The sequence below is a fragment of the Dipteris shenzhenensis genome, chromosome 32 (assembly GCF_047967505.1).
Source record: "Dipteris shenzhenensis isolate YYH24624 ecotype China chromosome 32, Dip_SZ_1.0, whole genome shotgun sequence".
NCBI lineage: Eukaryota > Viridiplantae > Streptophyta > Polypodiopsida > Gleicheniales > Dipteridaceae > Dipteris > Dipteris shenzhenensis.
In genome coordinates, this window is record NC_141627.1 from 4,234,383 (window position 1) to 4,257,330 (window position 22,948).

Genomic DNA, 22,948 nt, shown 5'->3' on the forward strand with positions numbered 1-22,948 from the left:
AAGCTCACTTCACCGGGTGGTGAAGAGTTTTGTTACAGCAAGTCTTCGCCCGCAAGTACTTGCAATCAAGCTGAGTACTCGGCACTCATTTTTGGGCTACAAAAGGCACAAGAACATCATGCCAAGCAATTGGAGGTGCAAGGAGATTCTCAACTAGTGTGTGAACAAGTTAGTGGAAGGTGGAAGGTGCGGAGCAAAGGCTTGGTTCCACGACATCAACAAGCCTTGGAACTTTGCAACCAATTTGAAGAGGTAAAAATTCAGCATATCCCTCAAGCTCGAAATCTTGTTGCTGATTTCTTGGCACGTGAAGCTTGTATTTCAATCACGCATGACGCGAGTGGAAGCGCCACCCCAACCAAGCCACAAGCCACAAAGGAGGGTGATCATTTGTAAGGAATGCAAAGATTGTGGTCATCATGAAACTAAGTGTTGGGCCTACTTGATACGAGTTCACCGACTTCGGCAGACCATCAGGAGGGTTCTCAAGGACATTGCTCAAAAGAAGGATGCCAAACCGCACACCCCTTGAAGAAATAGAATGGCGACTACAAGAACTGGAAGAAGCTGAAGGTGATGTGCAAGCTCTCCAACTGTTGACATTTGTCATGGCATTCTTGTTTGCCTTGATGAACAACCTCATGCGACGCCGCACCTCTAACCCTCGCGTGTAATGATCAAAGTGATATCATGAGGATTGGTCCTTTTAAGATTGTCTATGTGCTATTCTATGCTGAAGATTCTTCTCGTGTAATATTTCACACTACACCAGTCACACCTTACCCTGCCTATGTGTGCTTTTTGGATGTATCTTCACTCGATTTTCAGTTCAAGCTTCCTCTTACTATTGTTCGTCCATAGATAAGCCCCTCTTTCCCATCTTCCAAGCATGGCTGACATTCCCATGTTTTGTGGATGGGTAGAAGAAAATCCAAATGAGTATCTTGTGGCTTTCAAACGCCGTTGTGTCTCTCTCAACTTTCTTACTGAAGACAGATGGCTATTGGTTCTCCCCACATTTCTAGAAGGTTTGGCTCAAGTGTGGTATGAGAAGCAAACTGAAGATGTTCGCCAAAGCTGGCCAAGGTTGACAGCAGCAATGATTGAGTATTTCGGCAAAGAAGAGGAGCCGGAGAATGTGTACCTGCATGTGGCAAATTTGAAGCAGTCAGAATGTGAGACGGCGCGTCGATATGTGGATCGAGCGGCCGTGCTCCTGGACCGTTTGATTGCCACACAGGAGGACAATGCCGGATTTCGAGCTGGAATGACTCAGCATGTGCTGGGCTACCTTGTAGCAGGAGCGAGTGATGAATTCCGCCTCAAGCTTAAATGGGAGAATCCAGAAACTATGGTGCTAGCACATGAGATTGCTCAAAAGTTTGACAAAGTTCAGTCTGACCCCGCTTCAAAGAAGACGATTGTCCCTCCGCATCCCCCTCCATTCCTGCAACAACAACCTGGGGGGTCTAACTCAGGGGCATACCCCCACCCCTCAGGGATGTATCCACCGCCTCCACCTCAGATGTATGGTCCTCCCTTAGATGTTTACCCTCAACATGGTGGATATCCTCATCCTCCGCCTCGAAGATTTCCCCAGCCTTGCCCACGAGCTCCCCTCCTCTCTACTCCCGTGGCCCCTCCAACTAAAGAGGCCCCCCCTGCAACAGAACCTGGAGTCAATGACCTAGCCAAGGCCCTGAATGATCTTCGGCTTGAGATGGTGGGCATCAGAAATCAAGCCAACCGCCCTCCAAGAGATCGTGCTAATGTTGTATGCTACGAGTGCCATCAGAAGGGTCATTATCGCACAGAATGCCCCAATATTCCAAGGGTGAATCTTCTAAGTGAGTCGGGCACTGAGGATTCTGATGTGGAGATCCTTGATCTCGGGAAAAGAACTCGTGCTACCTTAGACCCCTCTCCCGGGCCGCCCCAGGAAGAAGGTGTCCTTCTCAGAGCCCTCAGACGCTGAGATGGCAGACCCACCAACAGAGAAGACTAAAAGATCTCGCAGGAGTAAGTGGTAACCCTCGGATTTTCCCATCGGCTCAGGGCAAGAGGACTATTCGGTCGTTCAAGACCTTGCTCATCGTTCTTTGAGCATCACACTCCCTCAACTAATAGCATTAAGCCCTAAGGTGAGACGTGAGCTACAGCAAGGTCTCTCGACAAGGAAGAGCAAGAAAAAGGGAAAGGTACGAGAGGTATCTTCTATCTCTGAAGAAATTGATCGGCACCCACACACAGTAGATGTCATCATAGATAATTGCCGTGTCAAAAATGTGTGTGTTGATGGGGGAGCTGCATGTAATATCATGGTGCCCCGCATCATGAAGAAATTGAATTTGAAATGTACAAGGCGTTCCTCCACTCAAATCAAGGTAGCAGATGGTCGACGACTCGCCACCATGGGAGTCATTGAGGATTTGCCCATCACTATCAACGGGCTGACCACCACTGTCAATTTCTATGTAGTGGACATTGAAGATACAGGCAGAAGTTACCCTGCCATACTCGGGAGACCATGGTTGAGAAAAAGTGATGCAGTCAGCTATTGGAAGACAGGACACATGTCTTTTGGTGCTTCCAAGGAGAAAATCCCTGTGCAACCTGGTGCCATGGAACCGGAAGAAGAAGAGGAGCATGACAGTGATACTCTCTCATCTTCAGTGTGTCTGAGTCCATGGAAGAATCAGACGGGGGGGAGGAATTCTCAGAGGAGGAAGTTTACATGATGGGGGTGTCTCCGACCCTGCCACCTGCAGAAAAGATAACAGCTAGTCCTCAACAGCTCGAATCAATGCTTTCTCCAGACCTCACTCCAGGTGAGAAAGATGAGTTTCTTGAAATGTTCAAAGATTTCCCTGACCTCTTTGCAACTAGCTACCACCACCTTCGCCATGTGACTGCCATAGAGCACAAGATAGAGCTGAAGCCTGATGCAAAGCCTGTGGCTCAGAAGTATCGGAGATTAGGGCCCCTACAGACCGACGCTTTGCGATCAGAGTTGCAGAAGCTTGTAGAGGCTGGGTTTATTGTTCCGGTTCACAATACTGAATGGGTTTCACCAGTGGTAGTCATCCCAAAGAAAAACAACAAGTGGCGGGTCTGCATCGACTATAAGAAGCTCAATGCTGCCACCAAGAGGGATCATCATCCTCTACCCTTTCAAGACCTCATTCTTGAGAAGGTAAGTGGACATGAGATGTATACTTTCTGTGATGGTTACTCTGGGTTTTATCAAATCATAACTGCCGAGGAAGATGTGCTTAAAACCACATTTGCCACACCCTGGGGGACATTTGCATTCAAAGTAATGCCATTTGGCCTCACCAATGCTCCTGCCACCTTTCAAAGATTCATGCAGATGGTGTTTGCTCCTTATTTGGGGGATTTCTTGGAGGTGTTTTTAGATGATTTCTGTATATTCTCATCACGTAAGGAGCACATCATGAAGGTTAGATTGGCCTTCCAAAGGGTCAATGATGCAAATGGCAGTCTCAACCCTGAGAAATGCACCATTGGAGCCACTCAAGGGAGGTTATTGGGACATGTTGTCTCATCCGAGGGCATCAAGCCTGACCCCGAGAAGGTAGAAGCCATCCTCAAGCTCTCCCCACCTACAACCAAACGTCAGGTACGCTCATTTGTCAATCTAGTAGGATACTATCGCCGCTTCATTGATCAGTATGCTGCTTTGACACGGCCCATGACTATGCTATTAAAAGATGGGGTTGATTTCTCTTGGAATGAGGATTGTGATCATGGGTTTGCACAAATCAAGAATGCTCTGGCTTCAGAACCCATTCTACGCAATCCAGACTGGTCAAAGACCTTCTATATCAATCCTGGGTTTGGAGAGCACACTCTGGCAGGTATTCTTCTCCAGCAAGGGGAGGATCGGTTCATGTATCCCGTTCGATTTGCTTCTCGACAATTGCTCGACACTGAGCGATGCTATTCAGAGGCCGACAAGCATGCCTTGTCTTTGGTGTTTTGCATTGAGAAATTTAAGCATTATGTGGCTGGAAGGTCCTTCTTTATACTCACTGACACTGGTCTTGCAAAGCAGGTTCTTCAATCACCAAATCCCATGGGCCAGTTGGCCAAATGGTTGGCAGTTCTACAAGAATATGATTTTTCTTTCAAAATTGTAAAAGGGGGTTGTTCCAACTTGAAGAATGCTTTGATTGATTTAGAGGAGTGCCTTGATGTAACCCTGGTAGCAGCCATAGAAGTTGGGGATCCTTAGTATGGTGGTATATATAAGTTTTTGACCGCTTTCTCCTTTCCTTCAGAAAGTACAAGCTATGAGAGAAAGAAGATCCACAGAGATAGTAGGCGCTACACCCTCCTTGATGGGGTGTTGTACCGTCAAGGCATGGATGGGGTACTCAGACGGGCCATTGATGCAGATGAAGTGCCTAAGGTATTGAAGCATTATCATGATGGGTTTTGTGGAGGCCACTATGCCAGTGACTATACAGCTAAGAAGATTTTACATGCTGGATACTATTGGCCGACATTGTTCAAGGATGTCACTTTGTATTGCAAAACCTGTGAACCATGTCAATTCTTCGTCGGTAGGAAGGATTTGTGTCCCGGGCAACATCACCCAGTGATGTCCATCCATCTGTTTCAGAAGTGGGGAATAGATTTTGTCGGGCCCTTGCCCATGACTGCCCGCAAAAAGAAGTATCTTTTGGTAGCCACTCAGTATGTCACTAAGTGGGCTGAAGCTATCGCTCTCTCTGCTGCAAATGGCAAGGCAGTTTCAAGTTTTATATTTGAACGTATCTGCACAAGGTTTGGGACACCCATGGAGATAGTCTCTGACCATGGGAGTCCATTCTTAAATGAAGCAGTGGAGTTACTCATGGATCGCATGGGCATTGATCATCACACTTCTAGCATCTATTATCCAGCATCCATGGGTCAAACAGAGCGGACCAATGGCCTCCTCTATAAAACCATAGGAAAAATGGCCACAAGGAATAGGAGCCAATGGGATCAGAAGGTCACTGAAGCAGTGTGCGCTTACAACATCACTCATAAAACATCTACAGGTCACACCCCTTTTGAGTTGGTGTATGGTACTGAGGCAGTTTTACCACTTGAGATAGAGATTCCGGCCTTGAGATTGGCGGAGGAACAGAGGATGACAGAAGATGAACATGTAGAGGCCAGATTGGTACAACTTGAGAAGTTAGATGAGACCCGACGCCTTGCACTACATCAAACAGAGATCCAAAAGAATCGACAAAAGGCCCGATTGGATGCTAAGATTCGCAAGGGATGGGTAAGACACTTTGCTGAGGGGGATGTTGTGCTATGCTTTGATAACAGATTGGACCACCAAATGGATAAGAAGTTTCTGCCACTATGGGCTGGTCCATACAAAGTCATCAAAGAACGTAGCAATGGGTCTGTACAAGTTCAGGAGCTAAGTTCAGGAGCTGCATGAACCATATAGCAAGAAGGTGATCAACAAGCGCTACCTCAATCCTTTCTTTGTGCGTGATGGTCCCAGGCATGGAAATGCGGTGCATTCCCTGCCTGGGGGGGGGAACTATTTTATGGATAAAATTGTCTAAGGAAAAAGGCATTAATATGTATGTGTGTTTGTATATGTGGCAATAGTATAATCAAATATGGTGTGCATAGGGCCCAAGGTTGAGGTGGCAAGGCATGACCATGTGCCACCCTTCCATGTAAGAGGACCCATAAGGTGTGTTGTACATAATCCATAATAGTAATATTATAAAATGCAAGGTGGCATGGCTCCTCCATGTGCCACCCCTCCACCTAGGATGCAATAATTGAGATATGTCTCAAAGTCCATGGGAGAAGCAATATAAAATGGGTGGAGATGGCTATTATATTGAGTTATTCCCTCCATATGGGATAGGCCCATGTGGGGGAGGTATAGAAGGACAAAGAGAGCTAGTTAAATAATGGGGAAAGTAGGATGAGGTGGCAAGATTCCTTGTGCCAACCCTCCACTTGTCCTCCTAGAGGTTTGAACCTATTATAATATTGGAAAGAGACCAAGGGAGTATCATAGACTTGAGATATGGGGCTTGATTTATGCGGAAAATGGAGGCAAAGGGTTGTCGCACACAATTGAGAGTGCGTACCCACCTAGCCCACATGGAAGACTTTTCCACACACACCATGCATGAGGGAGGATACATTAATGTGGAGAGACCCCCTCTTTTGGCTATAAAAGGAAGGGGCTATTCCTTGATGAGACACGCTCATTCTTGTAAAGCCACCTAGCTAGTATTTTGATATTTCCCTCTCATCCCTCCTTTCCAATAAAGTATGGTTCACTTCCCTTGATGTCTACATCTCAACATTCCTCTTCCTATCATGTACTTGCTTCTCTTCCCACTCTCCCTTTCCCCTTGTGTCATAGTCTCCCTTTTCCTTCCCTCCACTTCTAATTCCTTATTCACCCCTATGACATCCCTTCGCCCTCGTGATCTCCTTTTCTCTATGGCCTTTGAGCGTCGCCATACTTAGTCTCTAGCCTTTGGTCTCGGTTTCTTTTCCGGCTAAAAGTGTGTGTGTGTGTGTGTGTGTGTGTGTGTGTGTGTGTGTGTGTGTGTGTGTGTGTGTGTGTGTGTGTGTGTGTGTGTGTGTGTGTGTGTGTGTGTGTGTGTGTGTGTGTTTGTGTGTGTGTGTGTAGATTAAAAAGTCCCATCAATAATTGAGTCATACAATTAATTCCATCGATTGGATAAAAAGTTGAAAAAGAGAAACATATAAGTAAAAAATGTTTGAGACATCTAAGTTGAAAAATGCAACTAGAGTTTGCAAAAATTTTGATTAAAATTAAGAACTTTTAATAATATTGAGTTTGACAAACATAATATTGAAAAAGACGTCAAATCCTCAAGCAGTCTAGGTTCCGAGGTCGCAGTCCACTTACCTGACACCATCCAAACAAACCAGGTGTTAGAACATCATAGTTACATTTGGGTAGACAAGTAATGCATGTTTTCCCTGGCTTGTTATCGCTTTACCTAGAAATATAGACAACCATATGGATTCTTAGATAATTAAAAAAACAATTTAGCCATAAGTGAAGTTTAAGTCACCAGTGGAGTAAGGAGGGAATGAGTGCATGGGTTAAGAAGGGATTAGAGGAGGTAGGGGATGATTAGTGGGCTTGGTATGTGGGGTGGTTAAAAAGAAAATATTTCACGGGGGTACATAAAAGAATAATACATAGTTAGGGAAGACTGTGTGTGTGTGTGTGTGTGAAAAAATAAGTGTCTATGTGTGAGAGATACATTTACTTTTGTGTATGTGTGTGTGTGTGTGTGTGTGTGGCCCACCCCTAACCTAGAGGGTAAGACCACATGGTGGGGAGTAAGCCCACCATGTGGAACTTACTCCCCACCTATTGATAATAAGTGAATAAAAGTGGATTTGTATGATAAGTGTCAAAATGAAAAAATAATGCCAATAGTAAATGCTTGAATCACTTCTGCACAATAGATATAAAAGTTAGTAAAAAATAAGGTGGATCACAACATGACTAGGGATTATCCATGCTAAAGAATTATCCAATGGATGTGTGGAGTTGACCACCTCTATAAGGATTTCTCAATGCGGAGACCAACAACACCAGCTACTATTGCACCTAAGAATGCAACTCTTAATCTCCTCAGCATTGAGAGAGTCCAAGTTTCCTCTGTATCCTTAAATGTTATTACAAGGGCCCAAGCTAAGGTAGTCAACAAGGAACTGTATAAGTAAGCCAAAAGAGGTAAGACTATTACATCCCAGTCTAGAGAGGTAAACAAGCCAAGAGAGATAAGACCATTACATCCCAGTCTAGAAAGGTAAACAACAAGGGCATTGTTAAGGTGGAAAAATGTTCTATCAAGGTGATTATCCAAAATGGATGATCCAGTGAGGACACAATCACCTTCCACACCTCATCCTCTTCTAGTCCTACTCCCTTAGCTGATAACCAATTCAATCAACCACTAAGAGAAAGGGAACACATTTTTGACACAGCAATTATCTATGATGACATCGACTGTATGTGGGTGCCGATCAATTTCTTTAGAGATAGAAGATACCTCTCTTACCTTTCCCTTTTTCTTGTTCCTCCTTGTTGAGAGCCCTTGCTGTAGCTCATGTCTCACCTTGGGCTAAATGCTATTAGTTGAGGGAGCGTGATGCTCAAAGACTGATGAGCAAGGTCGTGAACGACCGAATAGTCCTCTTGCCCTAAGCCGATGGGAAAATCCGAGGGCGACCACTTACTCCTATGAGATCTTTTAGTCTTCTCTATTGGTGGGTCTGCCATCTCAACATCTGAGGGCTCTGAGAAGGACACCTTCTTCCTAGGGCGGCCTGTGGAGAGGGGTCTGAGGTGGGGTGTGACTTCTTTTCCCGAGGTCAAGGATCTCTACATCAGAATCCTCAGTGCCAGATTCACTTAGAAGATTCACCCTTGGAATATTGGGGCATTCCGTGTGATAATGACCCTTCTGGTGGCACTCATAGCATACAACATTAGCACGGTCTCTTGGAGGGCGGTTGGCTTGATTTCTGATGCCCACCATCTCAAGCCAAAGATCATTCAGGGCCTTGGCTAGGTCATTGACTCTGGGTTTTGTTGCAGGGGGGCCTCTTTAGCTGGAGGGGCTGAGGGAGTAGAAAGGAGGGGGGCTCGTGGGCGAGGCTGGGGAAATCTTCAAGGCAGAGGGTGAGAATATACACCTTGTTGAGGGTAAGCATCTAAGGGAGGACCATACATTTGAGGTGGAGGCAGTGGATACATCCCTGATGAGGGGTGGGTGTATGCCCCTAAGTTAGACCCCCTAGGTTGTTGTTGCAAGAATTGAGGGTGTTGCGGAGGGACAATCGTCTTCTTTGAAGCGGGGTCAGACTGAACTTTATCAAAATTTTGAGCAATCTCATGTGCTAGCACTAGAGTTTCTGGATTCTCCCATTTAAGCTTGAGGCGGAATTCATCACTTGCTCCTACTACAAGGTAGCCCAACACATGCTGAGTCATTCCAGCTTGAAATCTGACATTGTCCTCCTGTGTGGCAATTAAACGGTCCAGGAGCACGGCCGCTCGATCCAAATATCAACGCGCCGTCTCACTTTCTGACTACTTCAAGTTTGCCACCTGCAGGTACACATTCTTCGGCTCCTCTTCTTTGCCAAAATACTCAATCATCATTGCTGTCAACATTGGCCAGCTTTGGCAAATGTCTTCGGCTTGCTTCTCATACCACACTTGAGCCAAACCCTCTAGCAATGTGGGAAGAAGCAACAGCCATCTGTCTTTAGTAAGAAAGTTGAGAGAAACACAATGGTGCTTGAAGGCCACAAGATACTCAGTTGGATTTTCTTCCACCCATCTACAAAACACGGGAATGTCAGCCATGCTTGGAAGATGGAAAAGAGAGAGGCAAGACAAAGCTTATCTATGGAAAAACAATAGAAAGAGGAAGCTTGAACTAAAAATCGGGTGAAGATACATCCACAAAGCACACATAGGTAGGGTAGGGTGTGACTGGTGTATTGTGAAATACTACACGGGAAGAATCTTCAGCATAAAATAGCACATAGACAATCTTAAAAGGACCAACCCTCATGATATCACATTTATCTTTACAAGCGAAGGTTAGAGACATGGCATTGCATAAGGTTGTTCATCAAGGCAAGCAAGAATGCCATGACAAATGTCAACAGTTGGAGAGCTTGCACATCACCTTCAGCTTCTTCCAACTCTTGTAGTCGCCATGCTATTTCTTCAAGGGGTGTGCGGTCTGGCATCCTTCTTTTGAGCAACGTCCTTAAGGACCTTTCTGATGATCTTTCGAAGTCGGTGAACTTGTATCAAGTATGCCCAACACTTAGTTTCATGATGACCACAACCTTTGCATTCCTTACAAATGATCACCCTCCTTCATGGCTTGCAGCTTTGTTGGGGTGGTGCTTCCACTCGCATCATGCATGATTGAAGTACAAGCTTCACGTGCCAAGAAATCAGCAACTAGATTTCGAGCTCAAGGGAGATGCTGAGTTTTTACCTCTTCAAATTGGTTGCAAAGTTCTAATGCTTGTTGATGTCGTGGAACCATGCCTTTGCTCCGCACCTTCCACCTTCCACTAACTTGTTCACACACTAGTTGAGAATCTCCTTGCACTTCTAGTTGCTTGACATGATGCTCTTGTGCCTTTTGTCACCCAAAAATGAGCGCCAAGTACTCAGCTTGATTGCAAGTACTTGCATGTGTAGACTTGCTGTAGCAATACTCCTCACCACCCAGTGAAGTGAGCTTTACACCCACACCAGCAACCTTGGTCGAAGGTTTGTAAGCTCCATCAAATTGAAGGATCCAAGATGTCATCACACCAAGACTAAAATTTGGACATCCCAAGTTTCTCAGTAGTCCAAGATAGGTAGAAGGAGAGGGTGGGGAGAATTCAACACTTGAGCCAAACGTTCAGCACCAAATAGACTTGCAATCCTTTGTTGATAGTTTATCTTTAGACCAAAAAGAATTACAACTTGAAGCTCGAAATGAGGCACAAAAGGTTGATTAGGTACAAATGGATTCCTTGGTCGAAACATTACCAACCATATCCGAGGCATAGAAAACTTTGTAATGAGATTGAGAATAGACCAATCAGGACGAGCTTGTCCACATGAATTAATAAGCACATGTGTCAAATCTCCCCCCAAGCTTGGGGAGCATCCCACCCTTCGATGAAGGACACCATTTTAATTACCTCTGAAGCAGCAAGTAGTTCGATCACCGCACAATGAGTAGAAGTTAAATCAAAGTTCTCCCAGTGTATCAGTAGTTCTTCACCATGAATCATCCATGGTGTATCATTCCACCCGTCATCTCCTTGAATAATGCACTAGACAATCAGCCGTTAAAGGTTGACATGAAGATCAAGGAAGAGATCTCGTGCATTGGTAGCCGTAAGGCGCGGAGGACCAAGCATCGAGAAGTGACATAAATATCCACCCTCCTCGTGTGGCGTGCATCCATGAAGTAGACTAGGAGAAGTTCCAAATCACTGATCTAGTAGGAGATGTGAATAGAGCACATGAAATGAAGTACTTTTGCTTTTTATAGCAAGAGTAAACTCCCCACGGTTAGAGAGTTACAGTTCCCAAGATTTCAATATATAAACAAAAATCATTACATTTTCATCACTTCCAACTTGTTGGCCCAATGATAAGTCTCCCTTTTGTGAAGGGGGAGGTCTTGGGTTCAAATCCTACTCTTTAATAAAAAGAGAGGAGAGGAGAGGAGAAGGAGAAGAGAAAGAGAAGGAGAAGAAGAGAATAGAAAGGGGGGCGCGGGATCTGCTGTTACAGTTTTGCAGAAACTCAGAAAATTGTCCGCGACTAGAAGATGTAGCAGCCCAAAAAACTGTCACGTGGGTGAACACAGTAGATGCACGGAGTGAGAAAATTGTCCGCAGCCAGAAGATGCAGGGGCCCAAAAAACTGTCGCGCGGGTGAACACAGTAGATGCACGAATCAAATGCGTGCACAGGAACTCTGAATGAGCACAGATGATACAGTTCTGCAAATGCAATCGGTACGAGCAAAAGATTCACCGGCCAGAAAACACATAGGAATTGTGAGCAAAAAGCAGGCAGACTGAAAGTGCTGAAGCAAGGAGGTTTTGCAGCCGTAGAGATAGGGAGGCACATAGTTTAGAGGCACAAAAGAAGAGAACTGTGCACGGAAGAGGCCACAGTGCCGCACCCAGTCATAGGAGTAACAGATTTCATACCACTAGCCATGGAGATTTCGATCCCAGCAGCCACACCATTTCCATTAGCCAGAAAAGAAATCAGGACCAAAGGCTGGAGGCTAAGCATGGCGACGCTCAAGGGCCATAAAGGAAAGGAGATCGTGAGGGCGAAACGTTATCATGGGAGGGGAAAAGGAATTAGAAGGGGAGGGAATGAAGAGGGAGACTATGACACAAGGGGAAAGGGAGAGGGGGAAGAGAAGCCTGTACATGATAGGAGGAGGAATGTCAAGATGGAGACATCAAGGGAAGAGGACCATACTTTATTTGAAAGAAAGGATGAGAGGAAAATATCAAAGTACTAGCTAGGTGGCTTTATAAGAATGAGCATGTCTCATCAAGGAATAGCCCCCTCCTTTTATAGCCAAAAAAGGGGGTCTCTCCCAATTAATGCATCCTCCCACATGCATGGTGTGTGTGGAAAAGTCTCCCATGTGGGCTAGGCGGTTATGCACTCTCAATTGTGTGCGACAACCCTTTGCCTCAATTTTCCACATAAATCAAGCCCCATATCTCAAGTCTATGATACTCCCTTGATCTCTTCCCAATTTTATAATATGTTCAAACCTCTAGGAGGACAAGTGGAGGGTTGGCACAAGGAATCTTGCCACCTCATCCTACTTTCCCCATTATTTAACTTGCTCTCTTGGACCTTCTATACCTCCCCCACATGGGCTTATCCTATATGGAGGGAATAACCCAATATAATATCCATCTCCAGCTATTTTATATTACTTCTCCCATGGACTTTGAGCCATATCTCACTCAGCCTAGGTGGAGGGGTGGCACATGGAGGAGCCATGCCACCTTACATTTTATAATATTACTACCATGGAATATGTACAACACACCTTATGGGTCCTCTTACGTGGAAGGGTGGCACATGGTCATGCCTTGCCACCTCAACCCTGGGCCCTATGCACACCAAATTTTATTATACTATTGCCACACATACAAACACACACTTATATTAATGCCTTTTTTCCTTAGACAATTTTATTCATAACAGTACATGCATAGAGAGCTTGTGTTGCGAGAGAATTATCCAACTTATCTTCCACAACACAAGCCAAATCGTAAGTGACTTCATTGAAATTTTTTATTTCATAATCAGAGAATTTCCTGAACCTCAATGTCTTTATTTTTCTTTTCAGATATATATCCTTCATCTTATGAGCAATGGCAACCTACCGAATGCATTTTAGGATTCTTAGACAATCAATGCCATTGAGGTGATGGTGGATGCTATGACTCGAAGATAATCAGTGCCGTTCAGGCGTGATAGTGGATGATCCTATGAAGAAGGTTGACTAGGGAGCTTCTGTTGTGGCTTTTCTTCGTACACCACCTTCTCTTCCATGTTCTAATCTTGCCTTTGCTCTAGTAGTTGAGCCTTTCTAGGCTCATATTGTTGGAATCAGAGAAGTTCTACTATAGTTTTGGCTCTCAAGTTATAGCCATAATCAACATTGTAACTATATTTTTATTATTTACAAAAAACAATGGAGAATTGGTTTCTTTGCTCTTGTAACAATTTTTCATTCAAAGTTTGTAATACATACATCCATATTCATGAGTCAAGTCTCTCTCTATCTATCTATCTCTCTCTCTCGCGCTTTCGCTCTTGCTCTATGGATTACAAACTAGAGTCTCAAATATAGATGTATTTCATTAAACGTCATTATGCATTACAAACTTGCAAGAGTAAAATTTGCCTCAACTCAAGTAGGAGGCTCCGAAGTTTGTAAAGGATTCTTAGGTCCAACATCAGTAAATGGATGGGGAAGGGGCTCATGATCCTCAAGTCTAGGCTCATTATTTTAAGGGGCTAAATGAGGGGCCTCATGGTCCTTTAGTCCTGTCAAAGGAGCCTCATCCTGCTTTGGAGTGAGGTCCTCCATCACTTTTGAGACTCTATCCCTCATCTAATTTCTTAGAGCTTTCCTCCTCGGTGCTTTTCTCTTGTGGTAACGAGGATGCATATTTAAGGAGATCTACGATCATCCTAGCTCTCAAGTTTAACACAAATTGATCATCATAGCTTTTTTCTGTCATCTGCAGAAACGCAAAAAAAACTTTAGTTTCAAGTTTTGAGTTATATTATGTTATGTATAAATTTTAAATGCATCAATAATGTACTTGCCTCCACTGTATCTCCTGACAAAAAAGCCTCCAAAATGTACTTGCTATTTATAAGGACCCTCCATCCACAAGAGTGGGCATCATAATGTTGTGGTGTCTGTGAACCATCCAGTCGCTTGTAAGCATAAATTTATTCTAATTAATTTTAAAAAAGTACTGAGAGGGCAAAGGATTTTATGTCTTACATCCAAATGCAATGGTTCAATTGCTCCCAACTTAAATGAATTTTTTTCGTAGAAATCGATTGCAAAAGATAGTCTCTTCAGACCACTGCAAGTTGCATATGCGAGTGCGAACAACTTTCTACAAAATAAATAATTTGTTTTTTAAAAAATTACGATACTTATTTTATGCATTCAAAAATTCACTTACAGATCGATCTCTAGATGAGCATCTGTAACTGAATTGAAGCAGAAGCATCCTTTTGATGGCAGATGGATACAAGCTAAGCTCCAATGTCGACTTCATTTGACAAATGCAGTAAAGATTAGCATTTGTGGATTGAAAATAGCAATCTAGCTCCTTATGCAATGTACTTACTAATCACTTACTCTGAATGGTAAGGGATGATAATTAGGGTCACAGATTCAAAATTGCAATATGTGAACCACTTCGCAAGCTGGTCCCACTCATCTTCACCATGCCTACTACCACCCCCCCTCAATGCACTATGATCCCAATGTTATCTGCCTTCTCATATAAGGTGATTGTGTTTCACTCACCTAGAGTGGAAATGCTGGCACTAGTGGAGACCCTTTGTTCCCATAGTCGATTCTCCCCATATCGGCATGTCACCACCTTAGATGACATGCTCACCTTTGGCCTCTTTATGGCTGTGATGTATGGGTCCCCCCTAGACGTCGACAAAGGCCTCAACATTTTCACAGCAGAGTACTCTCGACTTGTTGGGGGGGCCGTAATTTGAGTCCTAGCAATGTGCATAGTCTTCGGCCTCTCCATCGTCTCCTCCTTTGGCTCCCTTAAAAATGTTAAGGCAATAGGCTAGACTGGCAGAAATATTGAGTTGTACAAAATTGGGTAGTTATTCTGTGGTGCTATTTTGGCATTTTTCCTATTAGCGACCTTACTATTTCAGTGCAAGGTGGTGGTTGCCAGCTCATCAGGTTTGCAAGGTGAACATTGTTGTGGTTCTTGTCGAGCATTTATGTCATTCATTTTTGAAAACACTTCAAGGCTAGTAGCATCCAAGTCCCTCGTAGCATAACTATCATATAGAGATTACTTGAGGGACATTCTGAAGAAAGCATATGCCTGAGGAAACTATTGTCCCATCCTATAATGCAATCTCTATGTCCAAATGGTCCATAGTACCCAAAAGCGAGTCCAGTGAAAGAAAAGGAGGAATGGAGACATCTGAGATGAGAGGCATCCAAACATCCAGAAGAGTTTCCCGAGTCTGATGGAGGGAAACCGAAGCTGTAGCAAATGAGAGACATGAGTGATCAATATCCGAGAATGCAAGCAAGACCATAATAGATGAGGAACTGTCTCATGGTGATGAGAGCAACGGGGGTAGGAAGGAGAAGCAATGCGACATGCTGCCAATTTCACCCCAATGGAAAAAGCTCCCACTATACATTTCCAAAAGAAAAGCCTCTGTTTCAATGGCAATTCAGCTTTCCAAAATTTTTTGAGTCGTGATTGCCACCAGGATAAAGGCCTATCCAAATTCCAAAGAGTGTTGGCATGCTTATCAATCCATGGCGATGGAAGAAGAAATATGTAGACCATCGAGGAGGTCAGATTGTGCATTGAAAGCGAACAAATAGCAGGAGATGGAGAGATCAGATTCCAGTCCAATAATCTGTCCTGTACAAATAGTGGAGGAACAGGAACAAATGGCTGCAACATAGTTGTAAGTATTCTCCAAATGGACCTATGATGTAGACCCAAAGGGAATGTCCTGCAAGCTTGTGGAAATGAAAGCATGTAACCTTGTTGATCCACAACATCTCCAATAGATCTTATGCCCAATTTCATAAGATTATATGCTTTAATGGGTGCCTGTAAAGCGAGGGGCAATTCAAACACCTTGCTCCAATGGATGCTTTCCAAGCGAAAAGAATTGCCATGATGAGAAGAAGCACCTGTCCATTTAGCATAAGAGAGAATTCTCTTCCAATCATGAATGAAAGCAGTAGAAAGAGGACAACCACGAATTTTCCCGTGAATTGTGGTCATGACTGCTTCCCAGTGATCCGTAATCCAGTGCCCATATGTATGGGACATCATGTTTCCACACATGGCTGCTAACATGATGGGCCATGGCTGTTTTTGCTGAAAAAAATCAGCAATCATAGTGCTCTTTCTTGCCAACATATGAAACTGAAGATTGAGAATATTCAGCCCCCCATGAGTCTTAGGTGAACAAACAGACTGCATTGGAAGTAGTCTCAAAGCCTTTTTGTGAGATTTGCTTTTCCAAAATATCTCCATGGCCTGGGACATATAGGAAGCCAAATGCTTATGAGACCAGGAAAGAAGAGGCAAATAAAATTGCACATATGCCATAATGATGGATTGTACTATTCGAAGTCGAACATGTAGAGGCCAAGTAAATAGATGCCAGTATTCCAGCTTCTTATTGATCTTTTGAAGCATCCATTTGAGTTGTTGTTGGGAGGTGATATTCTAGCCAATGGGATACCCTAAGTGCCTCACAATAGTATGGGAAGAAATAATGTGACCTGGCCAGAGAAGTGCATGCCAATCAGCTTCTTTCAAAGCTAGAAGATTTGATTTTTGAAAGCAGCTATGCCAAAGTTGTTCAAAGTATGCATCAAATGAGAGAGGTCACTTTGAGAATTCTTGGGCATGAAATATGAGTCATCAGCATATGCCTGTGCAAGAAATGGCTGTGCCCCTGGAATTTGCAAGCCATGAAGCTGTCCTTGCAAGATGGTCCATATGCAACAATAATGGGTGGGTAGCAATGGCATACAGTAGCGAACTAAGGGGGCAACCCTGTCTCACTGAGCGGGTCATAGTCCAGGTTCTTGACAACCCACCAGCAAGCAAACACTGCGCAGTGGCATGAGAGTAGAGCCAATAAATAATGTGAACCACCAGCCGAGGGCCAAATCCCAATTTATGCATAGTCTGAGAGATAAAATCCCAATGGACAGTATCAAATGCTTTCGCAATGTCTACTTGCAGAATGAGAACATCTTGTTTGGAATATTTAGCATACTCAATTGCAAGGAAAGCATTGGAGATATTGTCAATAATCTGCCTTTTGGGAACAAACCCATACTGCTTGGGATGAAGTTTTGCATGCAAAATGAATCGAACCCTGAGGACAATCATTTTGGCAATGAGTTTGTAAATGACTGGCATAAGAGATATGGGCCGCCAATCAGCCATTGTCTCAGATAACCTTTTTTTGGGGATCAATTTGACAAGGCCATGTTTCCAAGAAGGAGGAAGAGATTGTTCTGCCCAAGCATGGTTGATCATAAGAAGAAGACTGTGTTTGAGATCACCCCAAAATGCATGGAAGAATTCAACAGTCAATCCATCCCAACCAGGAGAGCTGCCTTTACGTAAATGACTCAAAGCATCATCCAGTTCATTAAGCTTAAAGGGCTGCTCTAATGTATGAGCCTGTTCCCGAGACAATATGGGCTGAACATGCGTAAGGAATTGAGACCTGGCTACATTTACTTGCACAGAATGATCAATATGAGGAGAAAAGAGATGTTGGAAGTGATTGGAACATTGCAATTCCAATTTTGATTTGGAGGTAGTCCAAGTGCCATCATCTTTCCTGATCCTGCAAATATCCTCCTTTCGCCTGTCCACATGTAGGCTTTTAAAGAAGGCTTTGGAGGAGCAGCCCTTGTCCAAAAGGGGTTTCATGCGAGCTGCCACTTCTTTAATTTGCACAGATCATTTTGATGGATGATGTGAGCCGCATAAGCACAAGAATCCTGTTCATAGGAGGTGAGCTACCTATAAGAGCTGATTAGATCCATTTGTTGCTTGTGAGATTGAGCCCATTTCAACTTGAACCTGAGGTCTCCCATGTATCTCTGTCCATAGTCTTGAATAACAGCCTGCAAGCGATGAGCAAGTGATCCAAGCAAAATCCATGTCCTCCTGAGCATGTGAGAGGAGGGGGCGAACAGCCACTTTCACCATGTTTTGAAATTGTTGATGAAGCAGATAAGCACTATTAACATGAAGTAGGCGACGACCAAAAAAAGGCATATCATCTGTCAAACGTGCCATAGATAATGTCAAGCATACTGGGAAGTGATCAGATAGCAAGAGGGAATGATCAACCCATAATGCACATGTAAAATTGGCATACTGCTGAGCATGCAACAAATACCATCTGTCAAGTCGAGCCTAGTAATGGGTAAGGGCATTGTGATGGTATGTATAACCCATACCTCTATCCCTTATTGAGAGCCATAAATCTTCTGCATGCAAGAAAGAAAGCATATCTTCCCAATGTTGAAGCTCAGTGGGGATCATATGAGAACGATGAGTGGTATTGTCTTGAATGGCAAGCGAGTTATTAAAGTCTCCACACAAAAAGGCATTGGACAGCCATGGATATTGTTTGAGGGAGGCCCACATTCGAGCTCTTGTCGCTGAAGTTTGAGAGGCATAGATAGATGCTATTTCATAGAGATCAGCATGACAAGTGCATTTGATCACCATCCATCGACCCTAGGGGTCATTGTAAGTAACCATGGGCTGCATATCATGTTTCATCAACATGCAGACTCCCAAAGAGTGCATTGTACTAGCATAAAAGATGTCATACCCAGCATAGTGACGTTGCTGGCCAGCCAAGAAGTGTTGGTTGTGTTCGTGTAAAGAAATTACATCGAGGTGCATTCTATGTACATAGTGCTAGAAAAGTCTCCACTTGTTGGCATTGCAAAGACCTTGAACATTGTATGTAATGCAAGTAATTGAGGTAGACATAGATCATATGTACAGTCAAACCAAAAAGCATAGCAAAGTTATAAGCTGTCAGGCCTCAGCCATGACGTCAACATCCACCTGGCCTCCTGGATCATTGGCTCTATAATCCTCATCATTGTCACATATAGGGATGCCCCTCTTTAGCACATCAACCCACAGTTGAGAAGCAAGGCTATCAGCTGGGGTAGAGGTCTGACCAGGGGTGGAAGTTGACGCATCCCAATGGCGAGATTGTAACGGTCGTGGTTTGAGCACAAATACCTTTTTGGGTTGCTGCCAGGCACCCTGGGAGGAGGCATGAGATTCTAAAATTTTGCCTTTTCCTTTATCTTTTTGCTTGGCTGAAACCTGAACCACATTTTCTTTGGGAGGGACTGTTTTAGATGCCACATCACCCAACTTGGTTGGCATAGCCTTAGGCCCTGGGCCATAAGTGGGGGGGGAGGTATTTTCTGGAGCAATGGCTGTGGGTGGGAGCTGATGCAGGACTGCTGGACACTGTGAGGCCAAGTGGCCAAACTTATGACATGTAAAACAAGCACCTGCAAATACTCCCCATTTCAAGTCAAAATATTTTTTACCCAGGGGAACATCCTCCACTTCTACTGCAATGGAAGGAGGGGTCAGGTGATATGTATCCCAAAGAATACAAAACCGATTTCGATTGCCCAAAGGACGGGGTGGGCATACAACTTGCCCCAAAGTAGCTGCCAGACTTGGTAACTCAGCCCTCATATAATCCGAAAAATCCACTACCTCAACCCATATAGGGCAGTGATGTCGAATGAGACTGTGATAATCCTTGTTCGGCGACCATGGCATGACATGCACCATTTGTCTGCCATAGAAAAGAGGTGACATCTCCAATATCTGCTGACAATATGAGGCATCCAAGAAGTGCACTTCATAGAAACCTCGAGAGGCAAAGTATACTCCTTCAACAAAGCAACCTCCCAACAAAGCCTGAACCCATTGAGCCACATCATTTGCTGAAGGTAACTTTCTTGGAAAGAAAATGATAACTGCTTGCTGAGAGAAATTTTGAAGAGGAGCGACCAATGAGGGTAGCTTCAACTTATATTTGAGAGCAGGGGGAGGTTTGGCCCACTCCTTTCGACTGTGATGAAATTCATCTTTGAGCATGTCGAAGATGTAGTGAGCGTCCACAGAGGCTGCACAGAGGCTGCAGAAGAGAAGTCAACTTGCTGTCTTTTAGAGTCCTGGGTCGAGTCCTTGCGGGAGTAGCTTTTAAGCTAGTCTTCCATGGAGGGGAGTAGGGTAGGATTGATGGAATTGCAGAAAAAAGAGAGCTGTATGGTTGGGTTTGTACGGGCAGAGAATACGAACAAAGTAGAGGGTGAGAGTATAGAATGTACGATTTGTACGGACTGTACGGATCATACGGGTGTATGGAAAGAGCTGTACGAAACAGGCTAAACGGTACGAGGATGCTGTGGGGGCGAGCAGAAGCTGTACAAAATGTGTGTGCTTGTATGTGTGGCAATAGTATAATAAAATATGGTGTGCATAGGGCCCAGGGTTGAGGTGGTAGGGCATGATCATGTGCCACCCTTCCACATAAGAGGACCCATAGGTGTGTTGTACATAATCCATGGTAGTAATATTATAAAATGTTAAGGTGGCATAGTTCCTCCATATGCCACCCCTCCACCTAGGCGATGCCATGCCTGCATTTAGTGAGAAATGGCCCAAGGACCATGGGATAAGTAATATAAAATAGGTGGAGATGGATATTATATTGGATTATTCCCTCCATGTAGGATAGGCCCATGTGGGGGGGTGTAAATAGTCCAAAAATGCAAGTTAAATAATGGGGAAAGTAGGATGAGGTGGCAAGATTCCTTGTGCCAACCCTCCACTTGTCCTCCTAGATGTTTGAACGTATTATAAAATTGAGAAGAGACCAAGGGAGTATCTTAGACTTGGAATATGGGGTTTGATTTATGTGGAAAAATGAGGCAAAGGGTTGTCGTACACAATTGAGAGTGCGTACCCACCTAGCCCAGATGGGAGATTCCTCCACACACACCATGCATGTGGGAGGATGCATTTATTGGGAGAGACCCCCTCTCTTGGCTATAAAAGGAGGGGGTTATTCCTTGATGTGACATGTTCATTCTTGTAAATCCACCATGCTAGTACTTTGATTTCCCCCATCCTTCCTTCCTTTCAAATAAAGCATGACTCTCTTCCCTTGATGTCTCTATCTCTACATTCCACCTCCCATCATGTATATGCTCCTCTTCCTCCTTGTGCCATAGTCCCCCTCTTCATTCCCACCCCTCTTAATCCCTTTTCCCCACCCAAGTTAACACTTCTCCCCTCATGTTCCCTTTCCCTCTATGGCCCTCGAGCATCACCATGCCTAGTGTTTAGCCTCATGCCTTGATTTCTTTTCTAGTTAATAGTGTGTGTGTGTGTGTGTGTGTGTGTGTGTGTGTGTGTGTGTGTGTGTGTGTGTGACTAATATTAACATTGCTATTGTCATCATAATCACCCCTAGACTAATATCTATGCAACACTCATGCTTATAAGATCCATTATCTTTTATGTGGGAACATGCCACGAGTTCTCAATAATATAAGCACATTGGCCCCTTTGTAAAGAGTGTAAAGGAACATGCACATGACAAGGTATGCTTTAGAAATACATAATTTGTTCAATTATGCTCTCAAAAAAATACAATTTGATGTCTACATATTTTTAGGTTGTAAAAAAAATATTGTGATTGTATTTCATTTTGTCACATTTTTAAATATTGAGTTAAGATATGTATATCACCTTTTTTATGTTATTTGTAGATGGCATATTGTATTTCTACTCACTCTAGCTTTTGAGATGTAAAAAATGCTAGAAAAAAAGATGGGCATGCCTCTCTCTCTCTAACATAGTATAGTTATTTGATTGGCAACTTTTCTTATGTATGGGTATATTAAAATTAATGAAGTATTAAGACACTTATTTTCATTGTACAATGCCAAGAGGTATCTACTAATGAACAAAGATGACAAGGGACAATGAAGATTACAAAAATATACTTGGAGGTAATGAAGAGGTAATGATACAAAAGTGAATTACTTGTCTTCTATTTTCTTTCACTCATTTGCAATCTTCTTTGATTGCAATCTTTGAGCTCTCTTGAAAAAATAAAATTCTATCATCTATTTTATCACGTCTTTGCTTGTTTTTTCTTGTAACATATATTCATACAAATGCAGTCTTGTCTTTCTTCATGACCTTGCCTTTTACCTCACTTGTTTGAACATTTCTTCTCTACGACCTTTCAAAACACTCTCCAAATCCTTATGTTTAGGCTCCCTTACGACTTTTCATTCATATGCAATCTTCCCTTGCGTTCTCATTTTTAATTACCTTCTTGATCTTGGTCAGCACAAAAGGAGCATATTGTGGTGTGAGGAAAGAAATGGCATGGTATATGAAACGGCAACAAAAGACACTTTTGTGATGTTTGTGGAGCGAGAAACAACAAGAAGAAAGAAGACTCCTTGCAAAGCAGTAATAGGAAGTGATTTGTACATGCATGCATTTGATCATTGCCATCGGAGCATAGGACATAGGTTATGGTCTCACAATTGGTGGGAGAATTTAAGGCAACAACATCAGGCCATTCATGTGAATACTAATCTCAAGCCTTCACAAGCTTTAGCCTGCACCCTAAAATTCATAGAGTGACAACTCTAACAACACCTTGGGAGATGCATGCCCAGAGACCATGCTCTCGTGAAAGTGTTGCACAACTTAGATCAACTAGCTGCAAAGAGGGTGGCATTAGCTATGTTGGTATCCTCTAATATAAAGGAGAAACATCTTGGGCACACAATGTCAAAGATGTTGTCAATTAGGACCAAAATGGCTCCAGTGGTTTGACACCGAGAAAAAGCAATGCAAGATCATCCCGATTTGAGAAGTCTTTGGGCTTCAATAGAGTGCAAAAAAAAGGAGAGATAACTGAAGTGTAAGTATTGATTGAGTGACAACATTTTAGC